Below are 18,273 nucleotides of genomic sequence, written 5' to 3' on the forward strand. Positions count from 1 at the left end.
TTAATTCTTAGCATTTGTTATCTTTCCAATGAAAAACACTCCTATAAAACAGTAAAACCGATTGGGTCATATTGGGCTGGATAATAAACTGAATATTTTTGAATAGATTAAATTCTCCTTTAATGCTCAACCGGTTTATTGTTCGGCTCGATTTCCGTATTCAAGCCTTGCATACTCCGGGGCCTCACAAACTCTTTCGCTTTCCATCACTGAGCCAACAGCACCACCACCAGACCAAGCTAGCATGCTTCATCTAAGGGAGGAGGAAGCTGCTCTCATGCCTATAAAAGTTAGCCATTTGGCAGAGTATTCCTTGAGACCCCGATACATTGGATGGAATTGTTTTACACTTTAATTGTCTAATATCTTAAGTTCTATGGTAAATTTGTCTTTATTTTCTTTCAATTTGTCCATGAAAGAGCTCAAATAACTGTACTCTGCCTCCTTTCCAAACGTTTTGACAGGGAGAATTAGTGTAAAAGTGCCAGTTAAGCTGCATTGTGAGAGAGATTATAAAATGCAATTTCCCGGTGTAGGAATGTGACATTTTTCAGCCCCATGAATAATTGTATTCTGCCAGGAATAAAACGTGCCTTGTAGACCAGCTGAGAGGACGGAAATAGGAGTTTGCTTTTCTTTCCCCAGCCACGGGGTGCCTTCATGGTCACAGGTGCTGCCTCTTCCCAGGCCCACAGGACCTGACCTGACTCAAGGCCTGGGGCACTTGCCCTTCTTGCTCCCTGTTAATCAGGGCTCTTTACCTTCTTAGTTCAGACACTGGATTCACCTTTATGGATTCTGGCAATAAGAATATTATTATTATTATTATTATTATGGTATTTGTTAAGCACTTATTATGTGTCAGGCACTGTTCTAAGTGTTGGGGTAGATACAAGATAATCGGGTTGGATGCAGTCCCTGTCCCAAATAGGGCTCACAGTCTTAATCTCCATTTTACAGATGAGGGAACTGAAGCACAGAGAAGTTAAGTGACTCACCCAAGGTCACACAGCAAAGTGGCAGAGCCAGGATTAGAATCCATGACCTGACTCCCAGGCCCATGCTCTATCAACTAGGTCATGTTGCTCCTCTTCTCTCCCTGATTATGCTATTCACAACAAGTCTAATGACACTAATGGATTAGCAGCATGATGGCATCTACCTTGCCCCAGAAAAATCTCAAAACATCTGGGAAGGAGCTCTAGTATCATGTGCAACCATGCAGCATGATTGGGCTGGTGTTGGGTTCTGATTTTACAGAGAGATGCAGTTTGGAAAGGGTTTGGACTCAGCCATTACCTCCTTTCTCCAATGGGAAGGGAACAGTTGATAGACTTGCAATTTGAATGACTATCATACAAAGGACTAAGCCTTTCAGATTGTGAGCCCCTTGAGGGATAGGGATCATGTCTAATTCCCATCTGTATATTCTTTCCCAATGCTTAGCACTGTGCTCTGCACACAGTAATTGCTTAATAAATAATATTGTTGACTACCATATCCATTGCCCCTGCCATTGTTCCAGATGTTCAACTCCTTTCTCATACTTCACTGATAAAATAAAAAACATCGGGCATGATATCCCTAAAATCTCCCCTGCTTCTCTCCAGTCCCTCCCTCCTCTTGCCCCCTCTTCAACTCTACAAATTTTCAAAGCAGTATCTCAAGAGGGGATCTCTTGCCTACTTTCAAAATCTACCCCCTCCACCTGATCCCTGACCCCATCACTTCATACCTTATCAAAACAGTTTCTCCCTCCATTCTTCCCTCTCTGAATGCCATCTTCAACTGTTCACTCTCCAGTGGCTTCTTTCCCTCTGCATTTAAACATACTCATGTCTCCCTTATTCTAAAGAAACTCTCCCTGGGCCCCACAGCTCCCTCCAGTTACTGCTTCATCTCCTTCTTACCATTCCTCTTCCAACTCCCAGAGAGTGTTGTTTATACCCACTATCTCCACTTCCTCTCCTCCAGTTCTCTCCTTGATCCCCTCCAATCTGGTTTCCATCCCATCCCATCCACTTCACAGAAACTACCCTCTCTAAGGCCACCAATGACCTTTTTTATGCCAACTCTGATGGCCTCTACTCCATCCTAATTCTCCTAGACCTCGCAGCTGCCTTTGACACTGTTGACCACTCCATACTCCTTGAAACCTTATCCAACTTCGGCTTCAGTGACACTGTCCTCTCCTGGTTCTCCTCCTCTATCTGTGGCCTCTCATTTTCAAAATCTTTCATGGACTCCTCTTCTGCCTCCCACTTCCTAACTGTGGGAGTCCCTCAAGACTCAGTTCTGGTTCCTCTTCTACTCTCCATCTACACCCACTCCCTTCGAGAACTCATTCTGTACCACGGCTTCAACTCTCATCTTTACACTGATGATTCCCAAATTTACCTCTCCAGCCCTGATCTCTTTTCTTCTCCACAGTCTTACATTTCCTCCTGCCTTGAGGACATCAATACCTTGCTGTCCCACCTACACCTCAAACTTAGCATGTCCAAAACAGAACTCTTTATCTTCCCACCCACAACCTGTCCTCCCACTGTCTTTCCCAATACAATACTACTATCCTTTCTCTCACACAAGTCCATAAACTTGGCATTATCCTTGATTTATCTCTCTCATACAATCCACATATTCAATCTGTCACCAAATCCTGTCGGTTCTAACTTCACGACATTGCTAAGATCCACCCTTTCCTCTCCATTCAGACCACTATTATGCCGGTCCAAGCCCTTATCATATCCCACCTTGACTATTGTATCTGCCTCCTCATTGACTTCCCTGCCTCCTGTCTCTCCCCACTCCACTCCATACTTCACCCTGCTGCCCAGATCATTTTTCTAAAAGAAAGTTCAGTCCATGTCTCCTCACTCCTCAAGAATCTCCAGTGGTTGCCCATCTACCTCCACATCAAACAAAAATTCCTTACCATAGGCTTTACAGGACTCAATCAGTTCACCCCCCCCCCACACACACCCTGTAACCTTACCTCACTGATTTCCTCTACACCCCAACCCACAGATTTTGCTTCTCTAGCACCAGCTTTCTCACCACCAATCCCTTTCCCAGGTGCTCCCTCTGGCTTGGAATTCCCTCCTTCTTCATATACAGCAGACTACCACTTTTATTAAGGTCACATCTCCTCCAAGAGGCCTTCCCTGATTAAAGCCCTCTTTTCCCCAACTCCCTCTCCCTTCTGTGTCGCCTGTGCACTTGGATCTGTTCCTTTGAGCACTTGATATTCACCCCACCCTCAGCCCCAAAGCACTTACATACATATCTGTAACTTATTTATATATATTTAGCTCTATCAATCAATTGTATTTATTTATTGCTTACTATGTGCAAAGCACTGTACCAAGCCTTTGGGACAGTGCAATGTAACAGAGTTGGTAGTCACATTCCCTGCCCACACTGAGCTTACTGTAAACTTACTGAGCTTATAGTAAGTCCTGTAGATTGTATGCTCATTGTGGGCAGAGAATGTTTCTTTTATATTGTTATATTGTACTCTCCCAAGTGCTTAGTAATCTGCACACAGTAAGAGCTCAACAAATAGAACTGACTGACTGACTGACCAGCAAGTTTGAGGCAGGAACTGGTTCCTGCAAACAGGGAGGAACACTTTGTGAGCTGAGGGGATTCATCCCAGGTGAGGCAGGATGTTGTTATTCTAATTATTATCATTATCATCAATATTATTACATTTGTTAAACTCTTACTTTGTGTCAGCACTGTTCTAAGTGCTGGGGTAGAAACAAGTTAATCATGTTAGAAAGAGTCTTTAACCCACACGGACTAAGGCATCTAAGGAAGAGGAAGAACAGGTTTTAAATCCCCATTTTACAGACAAGGAAACTGAGGCACAGAGAAGTGAAGTGACTTGCCCAAGGTCTAATTCTAGGTCCTCTGATTCCCACGCCTGTGCTTTTTCCACTAGGCCATGCTGCTTCTCAAAAGACCCAGCCACCCTTTTGACCATGGCTAGGATTCTGTAATTAGGCTCTTGAATAAGGCTGCATCTCCCTCCAGGCAGAGTACCCACAGGCTAAAAATCTTCCTCATGCTGGCTGAGGTTGCTCTTTATTGAACAGAGCCAGTTATTACTAGCAGCTAAACAAACTAATAGGAATATTATTTCCCCAGAGTTTGGTTGTTTCTGATTTAGAATGCCTTATTCGAGCTGAAATTCACAGTACAGCTGAAATTTACTTCTGACATATCTGATTATAAAATGGCCAAGCACAGTTATAGATGTGTGTGTGTGCATTCATTTTGAAAGCACACAGTATATTTCTACCGTGAAAAGGAGTTGAAGATGATATTACCTTTTAAAGCCTTCCCAATTCGTAGAATTAATGAGCAATACAGTTCATCAGCCTAGCCCCTTAGTGGCCAAAGTGAACCTGACTTCATCTGTTGGTGGAGCTGTCAGGTTAATACATTCTTCGGATCTGAATCAACCAGCTCTGTTTACGACTGCACCTTGAAATCTCTCTCTACTCCATGAAAATGAGTCTGCCCCCAATCTCCATCTTGGTGCCTCTGTGACTAGTAAACTGACAAGTGAAGCTGCAGCCCTATTGGTGGGGGCTGGGGAGGAGAGTGGGGGGAGGGCAACTCTTTTCATTTCTCTGCAGGAATCATTCATTACTCCTGACCCAGTGCTAAAACATCTCCAGATTGTAAACTTGTCTCTAGGCTGTAAGGCACATGACTGCTAATTGTGTTGAATTGTACTCTCCCAAACGCTTAGTACAGTGCTTTGCACATAGTAATCTCTCAGTAAATCCGATTGATTGATGGATTGATATGCTGGGTTCCTAAGTAGATGTGTAACAGCCTAGGAGTATAGCATGTGGTGAGGCCATCCTGTGTCTCTGTGAACTAAACTTCCCAATCAATCCGTCAATCAATGGTATTTATTGAGTGCATACTGTGTGCAGAGAACTGTACTAAACACTTGTGAGAATAAAAAAGAGTTGATAGACGTGATCCCTGCCCACCAGGTGCTTACAGTCTAGGGGGAGAGACAGATATTAAAACATATCATAGATAGGGAAATAGCAGAGTGTAAGGATAGGTCTGTTCCCACTATCTACCACTTCAGGTGGAGCTGCCAGGCTCCAGAGGGATGCAACCAAAGCTCCCTTTCCCAGCTTGGGAGACAGTGTTTCTGGGGAACCTCCTCCTCCCTCTCTCCCTACCACCTCGATGAGGCCAACCATAGAGGCAAGCCACGCCCAGCATGCTGAGACCTAAAGGTCTGCAGACAGCTTTCCCATTTCATCAGGCCCCTCCTGGAGATGGCTAATGCTCCTTCCCCATGAAAAAAGGAGTATAAGACAGGGCCTCACCAAGGCCTCTTCAGAAATCAGACAAGTCATGCTAAGAAATGATAGAGGACACACCCAGCCTCCAATTCAGGGTCAGGAATCTGTTTTTTTAAAGGTATTTGTTAAGTGTTTGCTATGTGCCAGGCACTGTACTAAATTCTGGGGCGTGATACCTGCTAATCAGGTTGTACACAGTCCATGTCCCACATGGGGCTCACAGTCTTAATCCCCATGATACAGATGAGGTAACTGAAGCCCAGAGAAGTTACATGACTTGCCCAAGGACACACAGCAGTCAAGTGGCGGAGCCAGAATTAGAACCCAGGTCCTACTGACTCCCAGGACCATGCTCTATCCACTAGGCCATGGATCTACTCTCCCTAATGCTGCGTTTTTGTAAAACCAGTTGGGGTGAGGTGAAACTGAATTAATAGTCTTACCAGACTGGTCAAGCCCAACCTGAAACAGCAGAGGTGGAGGAGGGGATGAAGGGGCTCTTTGTGAGGAAGGCAGCAAGGACTGGGGTGCTTTCTGTATGTGATGACATTAAAGGAGTAGAGTACAAAGCACATGCCAAGAGAATCAATCAATCAATCATATTTATTGAGCACTTACTGTGTGCAGAGCACTGTACTAAGCGCTTGGGAAGTACAAGTTGGCAACATATAGAGACAGTCCCTACCCAATAGTGGGCTCACAGTCTACAAGGGGGAGACAGAGAACAAAACCAAACATATTAACAAAATAAAATAAATAGAATAGATATGTACAAGTAAAATAAATAAATAAATAGAGTAATAAATATGTACAAATATATATACATATATACAGGTGCTGTGGGGAAGGGAAGGAGGTAAGACGGGGGGATGGACAGGGGGACGAGGGGGAGAGGAAGGAGGGGGCTCAGTCTGGGAAGGCCTCCTGGAGGAGGCGAGCTCTCAGTAGGGCCTTGAAGGGAGGAAGAGAGCTAGCTTGGCGGATGGGCAGAGGGAGGGCATTCCAGGCCAGGGGGATGACGTGGGCCGGGGGTCGACGGTGGGACAGGTGAGAACGAGGCACGGTGAGGAGATTAGTGGCAGAGGAGCGGAGGGTGTGGGCTGGGCTGTAGAAGGAGAGAAGGGAGGTGAAGTAGGAGGGGGCGAGGTGATGGAGAGCCTTGAAGCCAACGGTGAGGAGTTTTTTCCTGATGTGCAGATTGATTGGTAGCCACTGGAGATTTTTGAGGATGCAGCTCAAACTTCAGAAGTGCATCCAAAATGGTAGCTGGCCTCCACCATGCAACCTGGATTTCATCCACGTGCCTTCATCAGCAAAGGCTTCAGAAAAAAAGGACAAGCTCTGGGAGCTCAAGTATGAATCCACCTGCATAAGAGATAAGGGTATAATGCTCTGCCTTGGCAAGATGACATGTTCTTTTTGTTATTTCCTCATGAATGAGCACCCAGATTAAACTTCCTCATTCCTGGTTGTATTGTTGTGCTGAGTTGGACGTAGTGAATGACAAACCCTTGGGCCAGAGAGAGAGGCGGGCAATATCGTTCATGGGAAGGCAAGGCTGGGAGGAGTATTCAGCTGGACTTGGAAATATCTCTGTCTCAAACCAAAGAGCCCTCCTCTGTCAGAGTACACCAACATCTTTACAGGAGGAAGAAACACCTGAAGGACTCAGCTCTGGGAGGTATGTGCAGCAGAGCTGGAGAAAACTGGGGCCGCTGGGAGGGAAGTCAGCTTGGAAATGGAGTAATTGTTTTCCTTGTTTCTTCTTTTGCTTCTTACTTAAACTGATTTTATTCCTAAGTGTCCCTATGAGAGCTGAGCCACTATAGGGGACAGAAATTGTTCTTACGGGAAGCAGCTTGTAGAATCAGCCTTCCATTTGTCTATTTTGTTTTTTCCTCCCAAGGAATCATTCTTTCTGCAGACCAAGAAGTGAGTTGTGAGGCTAGTCGTTTGTTAGACAGTGGTAGCTTTGCAGTTCTCACTGGCCAAGATTATTATGAAAAAGTAGGTAAAAGGAGAAGGGAAAAAAACAAAGCAAGGAAAAGAGGGGGAGAATGTGATCTAGAGGGGCATTCCAAGTACTGAAGATATATTTCCTTGACTACATGACATGGCTAGAACTTCCATTTCCTATGGCAGGATGATAATCCCCCCACCCCCTTCCTCCCATCACCATTTCTAGGCCCTCCTGCTACCCCCACCTCCAAAACTAGAACAGCTATACCAGCCCCATTAGGGACAGGGATGGGATTCGATCTGATGATCTTGTATCTACCTCAGTGCTTAATACAGTGTTTGGCACACAGTAAGCCCTTAACAAATTCCACAATCATCATCATTATTGATAGTGGGTAGAGCCGTGAACCATGGGTAAAGGTGGTGGGTCACTGTGGCCTTTGCATCAGTTGGAAATTATTCAAGCTGCTGTTCTCTGGTCTCCAGCACAAAGCTCAGTCTGCTGCCTTCACTGAGTTTCTATTAGTCCATCCATATGCCCAGTCACGTAATTTCACTCTTTCCTCTCCTGTGTAGTCTCTTTGGTCTCCCTGGATGATTGTCTGTTCCTTACATCAGAATCTGAATGGTCATATCTACAAGAAAAGGAACATAATTTGGAATGCAAACTAAGAGTCCAATTAATTATCCTTAAATCCTTTTTGCATGGAAATCACTGGAAACAAGTTCTAACCACCTGTCAGCTTCCTGCAGATTTTCAGATTCTCTCTCTCTGTCTCTCTCTGTCTCTCTCTCTCTGTCTGTCTCTCTCTCTCTCTCTCTCTCTCTCTCTCTCTCTTCATAATCTACTCAGGCAAAGTGAAGGGGAGGATTTAGGTATTTGGTGACTTCATTAGTGTAGACCACTAATCTGGATGATTCCCTCAATAGCAGAGCTTTTGGGCTGAATTATCTGGATAATCACCTTGCCTGTGCCAATTCAGCTTCAGAGGCATTGGCTGATTTTGTCTGCATTCTCTTTGTCAGACTTTGCTTTCCATACCCACCCACTATGGCTGCCTTATTTGTTTTTGATTGCTAGGAAAGGGTCAAAGGGAGGGCTAGGAGCCAGCTTTGTGAAAGGTAACTCCTTTCTATTTGCAGGGCAGTTGATCTGCAAATATATGAGGAGAAACTTTCCCTACCTTCCTGAAGTGGGTAAACCACCTGTGCCTTTGAGGGCATTTTTAAAATCTGAAGTCCATGCTTAAGTTGGAGTGGTGTGGCAAATAGCATGAAGTTTATAAACAGTAAATTGTCACTTACATTTTGGTGAAGTAAAGAGATCGCTGTGGATTAGATATACTCAGTAAAGCCTCTTCAAACAGAAATTAAAGGGACCAATTCTGGTGGACTTTGATCTGAAGGAGTTCTTTGTTTGGAGATCTTTGAAAAGTGAATTGTTTCAGATGGGTGAACATAACTATATGAAAGTTTTGATGTAAAGAGTCTTGACAGGTCAGCAGGGAGGGAGCAGGAGCTGGAAGCAAATAACTAGGGGGAAAGAATGTCAATTGTACATGTGTAGGACCTGGGTGCAAGTTGAACTGTGGATTAGTGGAAAAGAAGTTAAAGAGGTATGGATCAGAATAGAGCACAGAAACACCAAAGGGAGTGAGGGAATGGTGCAGAGGGGACCAACAAACACAAAAAAAAAGCCAGGAAGGAGAAGCAAGAAGCAAAGTAATAGGGCCATCCAGAGAAGGCCAAGACCCCAGTTAGAGAGGAACTTGAAGATGTTATCCTGCCTCCAAAAGTTGGTTTCAGTTCTGACTGAAAAATTACTGAAAGCAAACATCAATCATGCCCAGAGTGTTTGTCAGAGGGTGGCAGGTCATCCATCCTGGTATGACAGCCTCTGGCACTGTGAGGTGCCAGTTTGCCATGCAGCTTAGGTTTTCTATGGCTTTGCCATGCTCCATTCCACCACCTCCAGGACACCCCCTGGCATCTTCCCACCCTCCTATGCCTCCAGTCAAGTGACAAGAAGACCGGGGGAGGGACAGGACATGGAACAGGGGAGCAGTGGCGTTAGAAGCAACATAGCAGCACAGATGACAGCAAAAAAAAAATGCTGAGAATAGGCATGACCTAGTGGATAGAGCACGAGCCTGAGAGTCAGAAGGACCTGGGTTCTAATTCCAGCTCCACCACTTGTCAGCTGTGTGACCTTGAGCAAGTTGCTTAACTTCTCTGTGCCTCAGTTACCTCACCTGTAAAATGGGGCTTAAGTCCGTGAACCCCATGTGGGACAGGGACTGTGTCCAATTTGATTGGCTTGTATCTACCCCAGTGCTTAGAACAATGTCTGGCACATAGTAAGTGCTTTAGAAAAATGTTTTTTTTAAAAGTTGCAGAATCACAGAATCATGGGAACAACAGGAGCTTCAAGACATCAGGTGAATGATTTCATTCCAGGGTAAAGACTGTAGCAAGCAAATGTTCCCTCTGTATGCTCTCCAACAGCCAGCTACAATGTTCTGCTTACACTAGTGCTTAATAAATGTTATTGGTGATGATGAGGATTATCCAGCCTATTTGAACAGAATCAATCAATCAATCAATGAATCGTATTTATTGAGAGCTTACTGTGTGCAGAGCACTGTACTAAGTGCTTGGGAAGTACAAGCTGACAACATATAGTGACAGTCCCTACCCAACAGTGGGCTCACAGTCTAGAAGGGGGAGACAGAGAACAAAACCAAACATACTAACAAAATAAAATAAATAGAATAGATAGGTACAAGTAAAATAAATAAATAAATAGAGTAATAAATAAGTACAAACATATATACATATATACAGGTGCTGTGGGGAAGGGAAGGAGGTAAGATGTGGGGGATGGAGAGGGGGACGAGGGGGAGAGGAAGGAAGGGACTCAGTCTGGGAAGGCCTCCTGGAGGAGGTGAGCTCTCAGTAGGGCCTTGAAGGGAAGAAGAACAGAAGAACTCAGGGGAGGCAGCGTGGCTCGGTGGAAAGAGCACGGGCTTGCGAGTCAGAGGGCATGGGTTCTAATCCTGGCTCCACCACTTGTTGGCTGTGTGACTTTGGGCAAGCCACTTAACTTCTCTGTGCCTCAGTTACCTCATCTGTAAAATGGGGATTAAGACTGTGAGCCCCACGTGGGATAACCTGATCACCTTGTATCCCCCCAGCACTTAGAACAGTGCTTTGCACATAGTAAGTGCTTAACAAATACCACTGTTATTATTATTATTATTATCATATTTCTGAATGGAGCAAGTATCTGTTTTGAGGTGGATTTTCCTAGTGAAACCTTCATTTTAGAGTCTTTCTCTGCATCAGGAAAACTCCGTGCTTGGTGGAAGAACCCCATGCAGAGAGTAGGACATTTCTGAAATCATCATCATCATCATCATCAATCGTATTTATTGAGCGCTTACTGTGTGCAGAGCACTGTACTAAGCGCTTGGGAAGTACAAGTTGGCAACATATAGAGACAGTCCCTACCCAACAGTGGGCTCACAGTCTAAAAGGGGGAGACAGAGAACAAAACCAAACATACTAACAAAATAAAATAAATAAATAAATAAATAAAATAAAATCGTGTGAGTACCACTAGCTCTGCCCCAGCACCTACCCCAGGCTGCCCATCCTGTACTCGGTCCTGTAAATGGTCCATTGCCCTGCCCAATTTTAGGATTGTATACATGTATCAACACCAACTCTCTCCTCGACCCCCTCCAGTCTGGCTTCCATCCCCTACACTCCACGGAAACTGCCCTCTCAAAGGTCACTAATGACCTCCTGCTTGCCAAATCCAACGACTCCTAATCTATCCTAATCCTCCTCGACCTCTCAGCTGCCTTCGACACTGTGGACCACCCCCTTCTCCTCAACACCCTATCCAACCTCGGCTTCACAGACTCCGTCCTCTCCTGGTTCTCCTCTTATCTCTCCGGTCGTTCATTCTCAGTCTCTTTTGCAGGCTCCTCCTCCCCCTCTCATCCCCTTACTGTGGGGGTTCCCCAAGGTTCAGTTCTTGGTCCTCTTCTGTTCTCGATCTATACTCACTGCCTTGGTGACCTCATTCGCTCCCACGGCTTCAACTATCATCTCTACGCTGATGACACCCAGATCTACATCTCTGCCCCTGCTCTCTCCCCCTCTCTCCAGGCTCGCATGTCCTCCTGCCTTCAGGACATCTCCATCTGGATGTCTGCCCGCCACCTAAATCTCAACATGTCCAAGACTGAACTCCTTGTCTTCCCTCCCAAACCTGCCCTCTCCCTGACTTTCCCATCTCTGTTGACGGCACTACCATCCTTCCCGTCTCACAAGCCCGCAACCTTGGTGTCATCCTCGACTCTGCTCTCTCATTCATCCCTCACATCCAAGCCGTCACCAAAACCTGCCGGTCTCAGCTCCACAACATTGCCAAGATCCGCCCTTTCCTCTCCATCCAAACTGCTACCCTGCTCGTTCAAGCTCTCATCCTATCCCGTTTGGACTACTGCATCAGCCTTCTCTCTGATCTCCCATCCTCGTGTCTCTCCCCACTTCAATCCATACTTCATGCTGCTGCCCGGATTGTCTTTGTCCAGAAACGCTCTGGGCATGTTACTCCCCTCCTCAAAAATCTCCAGTGGCTACCAATCAATCTGCGCATTAGGCAGAAACTCCTCACCCTGGGCTTCAAGGCTCTCCATCACCTCACCCCCTCCTACCTTACCTCCCTTCTCTCCTTCTACAGCCCACCCCGCACCCTCCGCTCCTCTGCTGCTAATCTCCTCACCGCGCCTCGATCTCGCCTGTCCCACCATCGACCCCCAGCCCACGTCATCCCCCTGGCCTGGAATGCCCTCCCTCTGCCCATCCGCCAAGCTAGCTCTCTTCCTCCCTTCAAGGCCCTACTGAGAGCTCACCTCCTCCAGGAGGCCTTCCCAGACTGAGCCCCCTACTTCCTCTCCCCCTCGCCCCCCTTTCCATCCCCCCATCTTACCTCCTTCCCTTCCCCACAGCACCTGTATATATGTATATATGTTTGTACATATTTATTACTCTATTTATTTTACTTGTACATATCTATTCTATTTATTTTATTTTGTTAGTATGTTTTGTTTTGTTCTCTGTCTCCCCCTTCTAGACTGTGAGCCCGCTGTTGGGTAGGGACTGTCTCTATGTGTTGCCGACTTGTACTTCCCAAGTACATATGATTGATTGATTGATTGATGTGCCAGGACTGCTGTGGAGTTTTGCCTCTTAGGTCTTTTCCTATCATCATCATCATCATCAATCATATTTATTGAGCGCTTACTGTGTGCAGAGCACTGTACTAAGCGCTTGGGAAGTACAAATTGGCAACATATAGAGACAGTCCCTGCCCAACAGTGGGCTCATCATCATCACCATTTACCACTTACTTTTGGGTCTCCCTTGCAAAGGAAAGAGAAACGTGGTGAAGAAGCAGGGAAGGGGAAGGGGAGTGCGGGGAGCAAACTCAGGCTAGAGGTTTCTCTCTCACTTGTGAAGGAGTCTGAACCCAAATAATAGTGTCAGGAAAGGTACTTGGATGACTCCACTGATAACAGCTAACAACCCACTTTCAAGCTTTTCTATACTTTCGCTTGGTCCTGGTTTGAAAATTGCTGCTCTTTGGCCATGAGGGCAACAACCCAGTTACATTCTGAATGAAGAAAGAACAAAAGAAATATGCTTCCAATTCCACTTTATTTTATTTTCTAGAGAGGGAGGGAGCAATGGAAGAGAGGAAGGTGATGTGTCACTCAGGCAGCCTACGAGAGTATTCAGGAGGCTACACATGAGCAAGCATACAGTCAAAAACATCTGAACAAGGCAAATCCACCACTTTCAACCTAGTCATGATTTAATACCAAATTATTTGGACAATGCGTACCATTTCCCAATCGCCCTCTATTTGGCGGGGGAAGAAAGAGTAGGACACACGTATGCTCTCCAATTACATCTGTGTTCTGGATCTGGTAGGGGCAATAGTACTGATTTTGCTCCATGTGGACATGGTCTTTGCCTGGGAGCTTTTTGGAAAGCAGTATTCACAGCATTTCAGCACTGGATGACCAATTTGATATCTTTCTGATTCACTGGGGGATGGGGATTTGAGAAGAAGAAAGCAACCCGTTACCTCCAGTTCCAAACAAGTACATTTGTTCTACTCTTCAAAACCTGGGAAATGGAGATCCCTAATTCCTCACAAGCCCTTACCTTAAGAGAGTCATTTCCAGAAGAGGATTCCTATGCTAACGTTTTAAGAGGAATTTAAGAATTTCTGCTTATGTTGGCTGTTCAGGATGAACAAGCAAATGTTTGTATGATTTGAAATGGCCAAGGACACTTGGAAGATTGAATTTCCCTGTTTGGTGGTGTTGTTCCCCTAAACAGATTAGCTCCACCTTAAATAAGGGACCCTCCCTTTGCACCATGTGTCTCCTAGTGAAGCCTCAAAACATTATTGTCTTAATTATGGGCTCTGCCATCTTTGTTCATCAGAGGGGCTACACACCCCTTTTCTCTCTCCTGGAAAGAAATATCATTATCTTCCTGTCTACAGTGAGTTTCTTTGTAATTTAACCTGGAAATAGCTGAAGTGATTCAGACAGTTCAAGTGACTGGCCCAACATTTTATGAGCTGATCAATCCTGACATCCAAAAGCTAGAGTGCTCCCTCTGGGGAGCCTCACTAATCAGATTAGATTTAGCCCTTTTCAAGCATCAAAAATATTGGCCTCTATACACAATTAATCCCTCAGCAGATAGAAATTATTTCTGTTCTGAATTGCCCCTTCAGGCTAACTGAACAGCTCCTGCTGAAGTTTTCCAACAAACTTCAGTGATAAGCATGTATGTAATATAACCATGGATTCGTTCAATCATATTTATTGAGTGCTTACTGTGTGCAGAGCACTGTACTAAGCGCTTGGGAAGTACAAGTTGGCAACATATAGAGATGGTCCCTACCCAAAAGTGGGCTCACAGTCTAGAAGAGCGGGATGGATCCCACCCTGGGAAGGAAAAGTCACACATTGCACCCATTGCCCAAAGGGGGACAGGGAAAAGTCTCACCTTTGGCTATGCTGTGGCAGAGAGAGAGAGAGAGAGAGAGAGAGAGCCCGGGGGCGGGGGGCGGGGGGGGGGGGCTTGGCCCAGAGCCAAGTAACAGCAGCAGGAGAAGGAAGAAATTTACAGTGGCAGGTGGGCAAAGTGATGTGGATGTTTGCTCCCCTAGAGGCCTGGTCACCGTTTCCCACCATTTCCTGCCCTGGCAAAAGGCTTCCTACTGCTTCAACCCCAGGCACCTCTGACAGGGCTCCAGTTGCCAGAAGCTGGAGTTGCTCTCAGCTAATATTCATTCATTCAATCGTATTTATTGAGCACTTACTGTGTGCAGAGCACTGTACTAAGCGCTTGGGAAGTACAAGTTGGCAACATATAGAGACGGTCCCTACCCAACAGTGGGCTCACAGTCTAGAAGAGTCTAGCTAATACCACTTCTTACCTCCTCTCCTCTCCTCCTATGGCTTGTGCTCGGCATTTGAGTATCTCTGTGTATCTTGTCTGCATAAGCATGTGTGACCATGTGAATGTGTGTCAGTGAGAGTGTGTGTCTGTGGGAGTGCCTGTTTTCATGTGTTTGGGTGTGTGTGACTGAGCATGTCTATGGCCCATACCTATGCATCGGCTTCTATTTCTGTCCCTGTCTCTGACTTGCTGTCTCTCACTTTCACATTTTTGTCACTTCCTCCTTTGCTGCCTTTTTGTTCTCCTTTGATGTCCACACATTTGGACATCAGCCCCGCCTCAGACCCCGTCCCTTCCTTGGAGTCAGGAAAGTCTGATCCCTTTAAGCACAGATTATTTTGTGGAAATGAAAGATTGAGCTTTTGAGTCCAAATGTCTCCCCAAGTTTATTTCATTGACCAATTGTGTTTTCCCCATTTTGTAAGACTAGGGCTGCTGGACCCTCATGTCAAGCCCCCAGAACAAGCCCTCTACCCGCTCTTTACTTTATTATTCTTGCTTTCATGAGGGGACCTGGCAGGCTCACAGACAGGGGAAAGAAAAGTCTGGATCCAGGGTCCTCCCAACTCCCTCCTGCACCAGGGCAACTAGGGAGCCAGATCAGATACCCTCAGCTGGGCTCATCCAACTCTCAGCTTCCACTATCCTTGTCCCATGAAACAGTCTCTCAAAACAGAGAAGCAACAGCCAATGGCTCCACTAACTCCCTTGCATGTTGCTGAGAAGGGCTGTTGTTTTTCTATAATGATCAAAATGGACCATCCTGTAGAGTCGGGGAAGGATCCTTTGGGGATTTTCCTCAGAATCATTGGAGGGTGGAACGGTGTGTGCATGGGTGTGATTTGCAATTTGTTTCTCCCAAGTTTGGTTACATTGACCTGGCACCTTAATCAGAAATTGCCAATGATACCTATTCTCAAGACATCTGCTATGTTCCATTGCCTCCATCACCCTGCTTTTTTGCTGTCCCCAGGGTCCACCTTAAATCAGATTGATCTGGCTGATGCCATCAGCCTCCACAGTAGGGGGAAGGACAGATATACTCTAAGGAAGGAACTGTTTGTCCTTCACCTGGTCAAATGAGCTTCCCTATAGTAACAGCTAGCACTCCACAACAGTTGAAATTAGCTTCCTCCAACCACAAATGACTAAATCTCTGCAACACTGTCTCTTCAAGATTGGGTCTATTCCCCTAACACTTACTGATTTTTCTCCCTAATATTGAATAACAGCCAACAAAACATCTCAAGTCACAGGGCCAAATATCCTGGGAAACAGTGCCCAGCCTAGACCCCTGAGCATTGTCCAGTTCTGGTCCAGCAGCGGGAGTAGAATCTGACCTTGGCGTGGTTCCCACTGGATCTGGAGTTTTCTCCAAACTCCCCTCTGCTGCCTCCTGGACAATTCTGATCTGGGTTGTGAGGTCTCCAGGAATGTTGGTGAATTTGTTTAGTGGTAAAAGCTATCCAATTTCCTATGCTTTCACCGAAGTATAGCAAAATATGGCTCAATAAGTCTCCTGCTGGTCTTCCTCTGAAAAGCTTATAAAAACCAATAAATAAAATTACAGCAGGGCATAATAGAAATAATGGGCTTTATTTAGGATTAATTCAGAAGTAAATGTCACTTAAATGATTTGACCCACATCCTTATTGTTTATTGATTAATGTGCTGTTTATCTTCTTGTGTATTTGGTAACAAAATCAATAATTGCCTATAAATACACATCACTTAGAAGGAAGAACATTTATGGGATGAAAGAGATCCACTGGTTACTTTGATTGTCTTTTAGTAGCTTTTGAGGGAATTTCTTTGTGGAAAGATGGGGTCCATTTGAGTGAAACTCCAAGGGAAAAATAAGAAACATTTTTTACATTCATTCATTCATTCATTCATTCAATCATATTTATTGAGCGCTTACTGTGTGCAGAGCACTGTACTAAGCTCTTGGGAAGTACAAATCGGCAACATATAGAGACGGTCCCTATCCAATGACGGGCTCACAGTCTAGAAGGGGGAGACAGACAACAAAACAAAACAAGTAGACAGGTGAATTGAATTCACATGAATTCATCAATGTCTCTCTGTTCTGTCCTTATTCTTTACTCAGGGCTTTGTTTTTTACCTAAGCCTCTTGCATCTGGACCACTACTTGGGCCAGGTCTGCATGGGGCAAGGGAGTATTGTGGAGAGACATTTCCAAGTGAAAAATCCACTGTGGAACCATCATCTCCCGATTTTTAAGGACAGCGCTATACATGCGCAAATTATGAGATGGTGGCTCACGGGTAGAAAGATATCCAGAACAATAGACTGATCATTTGAGCATATATGAAGTTCAGAGTGTCTGGATGCAGATTCTTGCCTGTTCATAGGAATGTATTTAAGGGTTTGGCTGTCCTAGGGTCCCATCTTTTGCTTAGACTGAATGTGTCATAACGACCAGAAGCTATATTTCCCATTGACCTGGCAATATACGTTTGTACTTCTGTTCCTTTCGTATTGACTCAACTGAGGGTGGTATGATGGGAGGAGAGAGGTCAAGTTGATGTATAGAAGGGTGGAGGTATAATCCCTGAACAGTTGCAATGTGTGCAGATCAGGGAGTGGCAGGAGTATGAAAATTTTCCACTTAAGGCCTCAGAGCAGTTAGTGTAAGAATGCATCGGTCATTTCCTACATGAGAGAGCCAGTTTCCACATCTTGGTCCTCAAAGCCTGAGCCCTTTAATGCTGCTACTAAAAATGGAGGGAAATTCATGGTTGAAACACTCCTGGAGTCACCAAACTAGCATATGAAGATGGGCACGAGAGATATAGAACAAATGGTGAACATTCTAACCCCTGGGGATGCTAATTAAGGGAGCAGTGGGCTTCAATAGCACCCACATGTGAATTTCCTAGTTAGAATTCCAAATCATGAAGTTCCATATATGCTGTTGAACTGGATCATCTCAAGGTTCTGTTTTTCAATCAGAGAAATAATGGAGGACTAAGAAATGATTGGAGTTAGTTTATTGGCCAGGGAGGGAGGGATTGCCAATTTTATCAGGCACTTCCTTTCACAATACCATCAGTAGTTTCAGTCAGTCAGTCAGTCATATTTATTGAGCACTTGTGTGCTCCAATAACTCTGTAGAAAGTGCTTGGAAGAGTACAATATAACAATATAACAGACATATTCCCTGCCTACAACATCCAGAAGGAGAGACAAACATTGATATAAATAAATAAATTACAGATACATGCATAAGTGTTATGGGGCTGGAAGGGGGAATGAATCATCATCATCATTAATTGTATTTATTGAGCGCTTACTGTGTGCAGAGCACTGTACTAAGTGCTTGGGAAGTACAAGTTGGCAACATATAGAGACAGTCCCTACCCAACAATGGGCTCACAGTCTAAAAGGGGGAGAC

The 18,273-nt window shown here is 45.1% G+C and overlaps 1 protein-coding gene across 1 annotated transcript in view; it reads left to right on the forward strand.

Moving 5' to 3' along the window:
• Positions 1-6,831: 6,831 nt before the first annotated feature.
• Positions 6,832-18,273, forward strand: part of FAM3D (FAM3 metabolism regulating signaling molecule D) — a 58,636-nt gene continuing 47,194 nt past the window's right edge. Inside the window, exon 1 of the mRNA XM_038739820.1 lies at positions 6,832-7,020. The gene's annotated coding sequence lies outside the window, so the exon portion shown is untranslated. The remainder of the gene's footprint in view (positions 7,021-18,273) is intronic.

This window comes from Tachyglossus aculeatus, chromosome X1 (assembly GCF_015852505.1).
Source record: "Tachyglossus aculeatus isolate mTacAcu1 chromosome X1, mTacAcu1.pri, whole genome shotgun sequence".
In the NCBI taxonomy this organism is placed as follows: Eukaryota; Metazoa; Chordata; class Mammalia; order Monotremata; family Tachyglossidae; genus Tachyglossus; species Tachyglossus aculeatus.